Source organism: Dermacentor andersoni, chromosome 4 (genome assembly GCF_023375885.2).
Source record: "Dermacentor andersoni chromosome 4, qqDerAnde1_hic_scaffold, whole genome shotgun sequence".
Classification (NCBI taxonomy): domain Eukaryota; kingdom Metazoa; phylum Arthropoda; class Arachnida; order Ixodida; family Ixodidae; genus Dermacentor; species Dermacentor andersoni.
The window spans coordinates 125157901-125170353 of NC_092817.1; the positions used below are offsets into that span (position 1 = coordinate 125157901).

General features: G+C 44.8%; 1 long non-coding RNA gene across 1 annotated transcript; it reads left to right on the forward strand.

Moving 5' to 3' along the window:
* Positions 1–23: 23 nt before the first annotated feature.
* LOC129386429 (uncharacterized) lies at positions 24–9643 on the forward strand. The gene is made up of 2 exons (XR_008613812.2): positions 24–340; positions 9516–9643. It is a non-coding gene; the product is annotated as an uncharacterized lncRNA (long non-coding RNA).
* The last annotated feature ends 2810 nt before the right edge of the window (positions 9644–12453 follow it).

The window sequence follows — 12453 nt, forward strand, 5'->3', positions numbered from 1 at the left end:
AGCCAAATCAGCATTACTTGGCTATTTGGGTGAACGCAACGCACCTGTTCGAACCGTTCGAACCAGCGGGTACGCGCAACGCCGGCCGACAGACACTTGCTTTGTGTAGCCATATCCACGTTTTAGACGAAGCCTCTTACAACACCAGCCAACAAAAGCCTCGCAGTCAATTCCATAACGGCACGGCGCTTCTTACGAAACTCCCATAGACGGTGGCGCCAGATTTCCCTCTAGATGTTATAGTGAGTAACTCGACGTTTTTTGATACCGGATTTGGTGTGTGCTGGTTTCTGCATTTTCCAAGACCAGTGCTCCCTACCTCGTGTGCAGCATGACAAGCGTGAGTACCCGTAGAGGCGGTAGTACTAAACGCCTTGACTAAATGCAACACCCATTTGCCTGTGAGCCAGGCCAGTTAGCATCGTGCAAGCGATCTCGATCGGCGTGGTATAAAGGACTTCGCCGCTCATTTCGGTATACCACACAGAGGTCGCTCTCCATAATTGAAGTTATTTCAAATCGGAACATTTCAGTTATTTCAAAATATTTCAAATGTATGGCCAAGGACATCGGGGAGTTAACTATGAAACGGGAGATAATCGTCCTAGGGGAAATGAATGCACATTTGGAATACTTTGACGGGGCGACAGATGCAACAGGGCTGATGTTAGTAGATTTTTATGAGGCCCATGATTTTGTAATGCTTAATACTGAATTAAATGCGACGGGAAGATAACATGGGAAAGAAATAACTCCCACTCGACTATCGGCTACTGCCTAATGTCCCACAAACTGTATGAACGGTTGGGAGGTATGGAAATTGATGAGGAAGGTAAAAAAAACCTGGGGAGTGATCACAAACGAATCAAAATCAGTTTTGGAAAGACAGTACCACTGATAGAAACTAAAGAAAGAAAAGGTATGAGCAAACTGAATGACGGGCAGCTACAAGAAGTGGCGAAAAACATTGAAAACATAGCATCCAAGTAACCGCGAAGGGCATGGACATACGACGAGTTAATAGGTATTTTTAAACGAGAGCTAGAGAAGGGACAGATTAGGAAACTAGGAAGTAAGCAGGGAAAACATACACCGAAAAGCTGGTGGGACCGAGAGGTTAAGGAGGCCATAGAGCAACGCAAGGATGCGTGCAGAAAACACAGAGCAGCAAAGAAAAGGGGAGCCCCACCAGAAGAGGTGGAGACAAAATGGGAGAATTACCTTGCAATGAAAAGAGAAGCAATGGCATTAATTCAAGCCAAGATAGCAAAAGTTTGGGTACAGTGGTTGTTAGAGATACGAAAGAAAGACAGAAATGCCTCTAAGAAGTTTTGGGAACACATAAGGCAACAGAGTAAGAAGACAGAGGTGGTTCAGCACTCATTGACCACACCAGAAGGAACAAAGGTAGAGGGAGAGGAAGCTCAGGAATATATTAGGTTAACAATAGAGGCAGCATTTGCAGAGCCAGAGGGTAGCGAAATGGAGAACAATGACAACAGCGGCACAGAATTAGAGAAGGAGAACAGCGGGATGACAAATAAGGAATGGGACAGAATTGAACACAAGGTCCCCGTGGGAACAGCGACAGGACCTGATGACATACCTATGAAATTGATAAGCATATTAGGCCAGAAAAGTAAATTAAAATTATGACAACTTATTGAACAAATAGTTGTAGAGGGAGATGTTCCACAGGACTGGAAATCAAGCAGAGTGATATTAGTTTACAAAGGTAAGGAAGCAAGGACAACATTAAATCCTGCAGGCCAATAACTGTCGCATCAGTCATATACAGAGTAGCATTGCAGATGGTGAAAATCAGAATGGAGGAATGGGCAGAATGGGAAGATATCTTTGGAGAGCTGCAGAATGGATTTCGAAGGAACAGAAGGCTAGATGATAATTTATTTGTTATAACACAATGCATAGAGATAGCGGCAGCCAGGCAGAAACCGCTATGGATAGCTTTTTTAGACATTAGAAGAGCCTATGATAATGTAACCCGAGAAAGGTTATGGAACCAAATGAAGGAATGCGGTGAAACACAAGGCACTATGGAACTATAATAGGTACGAGGTGGTTAGAGGGGTATGGAAATGGGTTATGGTACCTGGCCTCGCATTCGGAAATTCAGTACTGTGCATGAACCGGAAGTTCAGGCATGCATGGAAACAAGACAGAAGTGTAGGCGGGTTGGTCTTAGGAGCGCACAGGAACACCCCTAATGAGGGAGTGCAGGGGGACACGGGATGGATGTCATTCAAAGGTAGAGAGGCAATAAGTAAGCTAAAATATGAACCGAGACTCGCAGCACTGGGGGAAAAAATGCGGGCGGGAAAAGTGTACAAATATCTATACATGAAAAGTTTGGACACAAAGTGGGCACACAGAACTAGGAGGCTGAGGATTAGATACCCACAGCCGAGGGAGGGGGCTCAACATGGTTCTAGTGTCGGAAAGGAGGTGAAGGAGACCAAAAGAAAAAGGTGGGAAGAATGCTCGGAAAGCCAGTGCTAGCTATTGTATAGGACACAAAAACGGGAGACAAAAAGAGAGCTCTTATTTGATAACTCGCAGGGCAGCTCACTATTATTCGAAGCTGGGATCGGGGTTTTGAGAATGAAAACATACAGGGCTAAATTTGAAGCCGTCGACCTTTTATGCACAGCTTGCAAAGCCGAAATTGAGACCACAGAGCATATAGTGCTGAGATGCGCAGACCTTCGTCTGACTCTGGCTGAGGGAACAATGACACATATAAAAGCGGCATCAGGTTTTCCCGGGGAACGAGGGCAAATAGGCGAGAAAAGAGGCAGTAACGAAGGGGAGGCTAGAGGATTGGTGGAGGAAATCAAGGGAGAGATAATACCATAAATCGGGGAGCTAATGTCTTCTATACTATTTTACATATTTACTTTGGGGAGAGGAGGGGAGTGAAAACTAGTGTGAGGAGAAAGGGGTATAAAGAAAAAAAAGGAGGGGGAGCAAAAGGCTAGGTGGTGCCAGCCGCCGCCCATTACAAACGGTGTAGCCGCCATCCATCCATGCATCCATCGTTCATGGTGAGGATGGAGAGAGTGCTAGAAGGAAGTAATATCGGGTTTAATCTCTCACACGAACAGGCGGGTACAGTAGTAGAGCAACAGCTCCCAGGTTTATTTTATGCAGACGACATTGTGTTGCTAGCTAACAAGCAAAGTGATTTGCAACGTCTGGCTAATACCTGGACAGGAAGGCAACAATTTAGGTTTGAAATTTAGTGTTAGAAAATCAGGAGTAATGGTATTCAATGAAAACGGTGAACAGACAGTGGAGATACAGGGCCAGGAAATACCTCGGGTAACAGAATACTGTATAAATACCTTGGTATATGGATAAACGAAGGCAACAGATATGTGGAAACACAGGAAAAAATAACAGTTAAGGGGAAGAGAAATGGCCGCCATAATGAAGCACAGACCGCCATGGGGATACAATAAGTACGAGGTCCTCCGAGGTATGTGGAAAGGTGTAATGGTTCCAGGACTAGCTTTTGGAAATGCGGTTGTGTCCTTTAAATCAGAGGTGCAATCAGGACTCGATGGGAACCAAAGGTCAGTGGGTCGCCTCGCATTGGGTGCTCACAGGAAGGCTACAAATGAAGCTGGGCAGGGTGATATGGGCTGGACTAGTTTCGAAGTGAGGAAAGCTCGCAGCAAAATTGAGTATGAAGAACGCCTGAGGAATATGGAAGAAAGTGAATGGGCTGGGAGAGAGTTCAGGTATCTGTACAGGAAAAACATTGATTCACAGTGGAGGAAAAGAACTGGGAAGCTTACCAGCAAGTTGCGGCCTGTAGGGTGGGCAACACAGCAACAAAGAACGTCAAGCGGAAAGTCAGAGAGGTTGAAATAATCTCATGGGTTGTGGCACTGGAAAAGAAGCCTGCTATGAATAACTGCTGAAGAAAAAAACAAAATCAGGAAAAACAATTTATGATAACTCAAAGGGAAGCTCATTACTTTTCGAAGCGAGATCGGGATGCCTTAGAACACGCACCTATAATGCGAAATAGAAGGAAGAAGAAGCATGTGCTTGCTGCGGTAAAGCTGGGTAAACTATGGAGCATGTTTTATTACAAAGTGAAGATGTCTACCCAGCGGTCGATTTAGGAACCACTGGCCTCCTTGACACGACCCCAGGGGTAGATCAGGTCACGAACGCAATGATTCGCAATCTAAGTGACGACACGCTAAAGAGCTTGACCAAATTCTTTAACGACACGGTCTGGACAGAGGACGGCGTCCTTCCAAAAGAATGGAAGGAAGCAAAAATTATTCTTATTCCAAAACCAGGTAAGCCTCGTAACATCAACAACCTTCGACCCATCTCCCTAACGTCGTGCGCGGGGAAACTCTGAAAAGGTTGTGCAGGTCCGGCTCTCGAACCACATAGAGCTAAACAACATGTTCCCCTCCAACATGTTCGGTTTCCGACCCCACGTGTCAGCGCAGGACATTTTTCTACTACTAAAGCACGAGGTCCTGCACCCCAACAGAGGGTCGGAAGATAAATTTGTACTGGCATTGGACATCAAAAAGGCCTTCCACAGCATCTCCCACCACGCTATTCTGGAGGGACTGGAAGCGGTGAACTGCGGATCGCGAATTTATAACTAGTGCGCTCGTTCCTCAGCCACCGCACGGCCACAATCGGATTAGGCTCCACGAGGTCCGACACCTTCAACTGTCCCGACAGAGGTACCCCTCAGGGAGCTATACTCTCTCCACTGCTATTCAATGTAGGGATGAGAAAGCTAGCCCTGGAGCTAGATAAGCACCCGAATCTCGGTTGTGCGATATATGCCGATGATATCACGATCTGGGCTCACCAGGGGTCCTACGGGGACAAGCAAAGAACCCTTCAAAAGGCCATAGACGCAGTCGTGGAATACGCGAGGGCGGCGGACATGGCATGCGCACCCGAAAAATCGGAATTCATTCAGGTGCGTGCGAAGTACGCAAGAAAGAAGGACTGGGTGCCGCTCACTTTGACTCTCGACGGGGTGCCAATTCGTGAAGTGGAGACACTCAGAATATTGGGGATGTGGATACAGCAGAACGCTGGAACATCTCACACCCTACAAAAACTAAAGGCGGTCACAGGAAACGTGGCAAGAATGATAAGGAGAGTGGCAAGAAGCAGAGACGGCCTAACTGAGGGAGAGACCATCAGCCTGGTTCACGCATTCGTAATTAGCCGACTCACATACGCCCTTCCGTATCAGGCCTTGACAAACCAAGAGATTAAACAGGCAAACGCAATAATAAGAAAAGTCTTCAAAGCCGCCCTTGGTCTTCCCGAATGCACTAGCACAGAGAGATTCGAGGGACTGGGCCTGCACAATACTTTTGACGAGTACGCAGTCGCGACGTTATATGCCCAGAAAGAAAGACTTTGTTCTTCAACTCAGGGCAGGGAAGTATTGGCGAGGTTAGGCTTTCCCCTGAGACCCCAGTATTGCGGAGAGGAAACGGCACAGATAGACCGCAATGTTCGATCGCACATCGCGGTGGCCCCAATTCCCAAAAACATGCACCCCAAGTACCATCCCGGACGACGCAGAGCAAGGGCAAAGACCCTTCACAAACGTTTCGGAATGGGACCGGGGGTGTATTATACGGATGCCAGTCGAGCCAGCTCAGACACTTTCAGCATAGTCTCTACATGCAACAACAACATAACAACGGCATCCTTCAAAACCTCCTCGGCATGCGTGGCAGAGGCTGCAGCCATCGCCTTGGCCATTCAGGACGCCGAGCGCCAAACCAATTCGGCTGTCATATTAACCGATTCACAAGCGGCCTGCCGCCTGTTTTTACAAGGAACGGCACCCAAATCAATAATCAAAATTTTAGGCACTCAACTAGAGGGGCACCACACTATCGTCTGGTGTCCGGCACACGAGCGACTGGCAGGAAACGCTAGGGCAGACCGTATTGCTCGAGGTTTGAACGTCCGAGCAACGGCATGGCCTAGCGACGTCCTTCCACCGAACTCTCGTGACATCCTCCTACAGCAAAGGCAGGAGCGGAGACGTTTTGGACATCCTCACTCCGATTTAAACAGCGAACAGGAGAGGGACTGGCGTCGTATTCAGACGAATACATACCCCAACCTGCACCACCTACACAGAATACACCCCACGAGGTTCACTGACGAGTGCCCGTGGTGCACGGACACACCCACACTAAAACACATCACATGGGAGTGCCCCAGGAGGCCGCCGCACATAGACAGTCCCATATTACACCAACATCCACTAATGAGGAATAGGCAGTGGGAGGCATGGCTTGCGGACGAGGGTCGGGAGAGCCAGTTGGCTCTTCTGGACCAAGCCCAGCGAGCCGCTCGTGCCAGTGGGGCCCTGGAATAGGGGCTCCAACCATCGTGCCTTATTTTATTTAGATTGAATAAAGTTTTACTCTCTCTCTCTGTGGCCTCCTTGAAGCCCTTGGGTTCAGCGGGAGCAGTGGAAAAGTAAACATGTCTGCAATAGACATAAGTAAGAGGCGATTGGAGGATTGGTGGAAGAAAAGTAGGGAAACGACAAAAAACTGAGACTTACAAAAGCACAGTTCGCAATAGGGGATCAGAAAATTTGGGAGTGGTAATTCACAGTGCTTTTTTTCTTTTCTTTTTTATTATTTAACCTAAGTAAGACATCGGGCAGTATAATAGCAAGAGCTTGGTGGCGCAAACCACCGCCCCGTTCCAAAGGGGACGTTCATAACATCCATCCATTCAGAGAAGCTGCCCTCGACACGCTGAAGGAAATGACAATTTCCCAGAGAAATAATGCGAAACTTATCAGGCAGTTTTACTGCAAATATAATGTAATGGGAAAAAAGCTACTTTATTAGGCAAGCTGATGACACGCTGGTGTATGTTAGGGAAAAGGGGGAATGGGTAAACGGAGTCAAGTTGAATTGTTACGCCCCTTCCTAGTAAAAAAGAATCGGCTGGCGACAGTACTTCGCGAAAAGGTTGACTTTCAATTTAGCACAATTTTTATCTAACGAAGTAAAGTGCCGATCTTACCGACATCTCTTTATCGACGTTTAACTATATTGTCATTCAATGGCACGTGTTACAACACTTATTAATGAGCTATTTAAGTTTTGAAGGAAGTGCTAAAATTATTTTCTGATTTCATGCCTTCATTGCTGCAACTACGGTGCCAGCAGTTCTGCATATTGCAGTGGAGTTTATTTCCCTAGTGATGTATGTGAAAATTAATCGTAAGCAGGCTGCCCTGTACAAAATGTTAACATGCAAGAAGATATAGAACTCCCCTGCTTGTTTTGATCTCTAGTGATGCCTCCACCTGCCCATAACTATTATCCCAAAATCCTTTGCAAGGAAACTACAAAGAACGAAATGTTCTCATTCTGCTTGAAGGATATTAACTCACAGTAATCAAATTGGCAGTCCAGGATTTTGCCTCTCAGCCACTCTGCTCATACATCAGTGGAGAACACTTATCTTGGAGAGCAGGATGGTGCCAGCAGCTGCCATGGCTGTCCAATGCGCACTCATCTGTCTATTGGATAGAGCTGGCATCTATACCTTCATACAGAAGCATGTAGCTTTCCCAGTTGTGGAAATTGTACTAAATGAAGTTCTTTTCATCAGCATGTAATGACAATGATTGTAGATCTCTGCTTGTCCTCATTGTGACTGTATGGTGCTGATATCCTTTGATTCAATGTTAGCGTAAGGCCTATAATGGGGCAGCCAAAATATGTTTTATGAAAGCTGGACGAAGAAACTAAAGTCTTGTTTTAGTGGAAAGCAGTGGCTCATTCCATCTGCATGTTCTCTACACTGATTTCAGGTACACTTTTAGACAGGCTTTTTGTAGCTTGAGTAGCATCCATGACACCTTTTGTGCAATTAGTTCTGCAGACTTGCTGTTCTTAAGTGCAATAATTCTTTAATTCAATCAGATATTCTGTCATTCTTGAAGGAGAGAGAGTACAAAATATGATCATGGCCGTTGCGAGAACAAATTTTCAAGTAAATCAACGATAGTGCTGTGAGAGAGTTCATGGTGGGCGCTGTCTCTGTTCTTGGTTTTCTTAGAGCTCAGTATCTTTTTTCTTCTTTCTTGATAGTCATCTGTAGCAAGGCATTTAAAGTGAAAGATGGTTGGATATCTTGTACACAGTAGTTAAATCGCAAGCTGATGAAACTAAGCTCAGCAATAACCTTGATAAGATTTGCCACTGGTGTGAAGGGTAGAAAATGAGCTTAAACATTAATTAGTGCTGTGTTTATGAAGATAAGCAGCAAGGAGACACCTTTACGCTTTCCCTATTTTATTGGCAACAACACCTAACAACGTTTCTACCTATTAGTACCTCGAAGTAATTCTAACACCACATGATGTGAGACAAGCATATTGAAAACATTTGCATGAGCGCTCTCAGAAGTTTATGGACCTTTGTTGCAATTTGAAAGGAGCCCCTATACAGGAAAATGTATAGGGGTGTTCGCTATGCTGTCAGACCTAGCTATGAATATGCGTAAGCTTTGCGGGATCCATATGCCAATAAACTATTGTTAAATTAAAGTTATTACAGCAAATAGCAGTTGGGTTCATCTGCAATTTCTGCAGAAAATTTGATAGTATGTGGCAGATGCTGAGTACGCTCCATCTTGAATAACTACAGGGAAGACATGCTAGACAGGCTACAACTCTTGCATTTAGTGTACAACAAAGTCCAGCATTATGAAATAATTTTACCTGTGTCGTTCTCGTGCCAGGATTCATCAGTACCACAGTAGAATGATGCAGGACCTATGTGCTGTGAATCATACTTCTAAATTGTAATTTTTTTCTAAAACAAAGAATGGAATGAATTGCCTAAAAGCGTTGTTGAAGTTAGATATGTTGTCATATTTGTGATTTGTATTGTTTGGGTAAATATTGTTTTCCAATGTTTGTGTTTTTTGACCCTTGATAACATTTTCTGTATATTCATTCCTCCTTGGACTCAAGTGAGTAGGCGGCATTTATAAATAAAATTTCAGAAAGGTAACTATCTACTGCAACAGACAATACCACGAAACCTAGGTTGAGATGAACTGCTGCTGTTCTTTATTTGATCTTCAGGCCCATGATGGTATTACTGAATGTTTGGGCTCTTGCACTTGACTATACAATGGCAGCTTGCACTAATACCAAGCTCCTAGCCTTCTCACTATATCTTAGTTAAAAAATGTTTTAAGCAAAAATTTGTGCCAATTTCATAAACTTGGCAATCATAAAAACATATTTTCTAAATCAATATGGTTGACCTGCTGTGCTCTGATTTGTGCTAATATCACCGCAAAACATTGAATGAAGAAAATGCTTGTCTTTACCACTACCATCTATGTAATTTCATTTCTTCGGCATTACATAATTACATATTTATTTTTAAATGGAAAGCATTACATATGTAACCTGTCTTGTTTTCTTGGTGCAGCATTGAAGCATTCCAGCTGTCCAGCAAATGCAGATGGTGCAGTTACATGAACGATACCGCCCCGCTGTAACTCCTGTGTCTATGAGATAGATAAACTGTGACCTGAAGTGCTCACCAGGATCCATGCAGGCCGGCGTGTGTTTGAATTCCATTTGTGCCCTCAGAACTTCTCACGAACATTCAAGCTGAAGCAACACCTGCACACTAGCAAAGCCAAAAGGCCATTTCAGTGCCCTCAGAGCTTTTCACAGAAAGTTTACCTAAAGCAGCACCTGTGCATCCACCGAAGAGAAATGCCGTTTCATTGCTATTTCTGCCCTCAGAGCTTCTCACGAACGAGTGCTTTTAAGGACCACCTGTGCACCCACACACGCGAGAGGCCATTTCAGTGCCCTTCGTGTCCTCGAAGCTTCTCACAAAAGAATCATCTGAACCGGCACTTGCGCACCCACACAGGCGAGAGGCCGTTTCAGTGCGCTTTGTGTCCTCTAAGCTTCTCACGAAAGGATACTCTGAACTCGCATCTGCGCACCCACACAGGCGAGAAGCCATTGCAGTGCCCTTCATGCCCTCAGAGCTTCTCTCAAAAGCGTACTCTGAACCACCACTTGCGCACCCACACAGGCGAGAATCCATTTCAATGCCCTTCGTGCCTTCAGAGCTTCTCACAGAAGAGTGATCTGAACCAGCACCTGCACACCCACACAGGCGAGAGGCCGTTTCAGTGCGCTTTGTGTCCTCTAAGCTTCTCACGAAAGGATACTCTGAACCACCACCTGCGCACCCACACAGGCGAGAAGCCATTTCAATGCCCGTCATGCCTTCGGAGCTTCTCAAAAAAGATTAATCTGAACCAGCACCTGCGCACCCACACAGGCGAGAGGCCATTTCAGTGCCCTTTGTGTCCTATAAGCTTCTCGCGAAAGGATACTCTGAACTCGCATCTGCGCACGCACACAGGCGAGAAGCCATTTCAATGCCCTTCGTGCCCTCAGAGATTCTCGTATAAGCATGTTCTGAACCGACACCTGCACACCCACACAGGAGAAGCCATTTCAGTGCCCTTTATGCCCCCAAAGCTTCTCAGAAAAGGCGATATGGAAGGTTCACCTGGACTTCCACTAATGTGAGAGGCTGTTTAAGGGCCATTCATGTCCTGAGAACTTCCTGTGGAAGTTTGTATTAAACCAAAAGCCTCACATTCATACAGGTGGGCAGCCATTTCAGTGCCCTGCATGCCCTCGGCAATCCTCAAATCTTTAGTGAAGGATCACGTGTGCATCCACTCAGCGAGACGCCATGTCAGTGCTCTTCATGTACTCGGAAGTACTTATGGAAGTTCACACTGAACTTCGCTTCCACTAATGTGAGGGGCTCATTCAGGGCCCTTAATGTCCTGAAAACTTTTGGAAGTCTGCACTGGACCGACACCTGCTCGTCCACACAAAGTCCGTGGTGAAGGACCACCTGTATATCCACTCAGGGAGACGCCATGTCAGGGATCTTCATGTCCTCAGAGTTACTTGCAAAAGTTCGCAATCAACTGACACATGCACAACCCGCATAAACGAGAGGTCGTTTCAGTGCCACTTATAATGTCAGACCGTCGGACACAAAAGCTGCCTCAATAGGCATCTTGCCACCACAACTGCACCTGACACATGCAATGCAGCAGCGCTGAGTTGTGTGCACTCCTCATTGTTCCTTCTTGCTTTTCATGTTTTCCTTAGTTTTTTCATGGAATCTCAGCGTATGTGTATGTCTGTAGTTCTATACTAGCATGAATCATTGTAAGTCTTCACTTTTCATTATTATGATGTTTAAGCTCTTTGTATTGCAGACAAGCACTTCTTTCTGCATTCATGCGTTTAACTGCTCTTTACTAAAGAGTTGTGTGAGTTTGTTTCAGTGCACTAAATAAAATTTGGGATTGGGTTTTGCTAATTATAGATATTTCAGTACTTGCACTAATATCATGTAATGTTTCAATTCGTTCGCATTTATTGTGCTGAACAGTTCACGAGAATTTGAGTGGCTATTTGCTATTGCTATGTAATGCAGTTAAAACAACCTTTTCCCAGGAATTGAAATTATGCAATTATGTGCTTTCTTGATTCCTACTTCGATTCAAATAGTTTCAGTGATGCTAAATGCACTCGTATGAAATTCTTTTGCTCATAAGGATCCATGCAGACCTTTGAGAACTTTGAAAATTGCTTCATAATAAACCTTGTTCTCATGGATTGAAGGCCCTTTAATTTTTATGCCATCCTTAATCCTTTCAGTGTCGCTTCTTCCCCCCAGATAATATAGCAAAACAATGACATCTTCGGTTATTTGGAAGGGGAGAAATGACATGGATAATGGCACATGCATTCTTCGTATGGACCTCATACTCTTGTTTGCCCCTGCAGCACTGCCATGAGTTCAAGTTCAAATTGTGCCCACCGACTGTGTATCCGTGTGCCTCTAGAAAGTACAAAGAATTAATTTTTCAATTGTCGCAACATTTCTTTTTTATTCCATCTTCAAGAAATGTGTTTACTTCTTTTCCTGGTCATTGTGGACTTGCACACATTGAAGTTTTGGATAGTTTGGCAAAAGCATTGCATAGTGGGCCTGTAGGGGTCTTTTTTTGTATTTAGCGCATTGCCCTTCTGACTGGCCAAATTCTTTAGACACCAACAGTAACTGCATTAAAAATATTTCACTTACTTGGAATGTCTGTTCATGTGCCTCATAACAGTGCACGGTTGAATTTGGCACATGCACCTTCAAATGACCAAGTTTAGGTTTGTATTGCAATGGAACTAAGAACATGTGCTTCTTCAATTGTCTTCATCACATTGCTGATGCCTTCTGCAATGTGTGAAAATGGCTTGTAACAATATTGCTATGTTTCATGTGAGGATATGGAATAGAATAACTTTCTTATTCT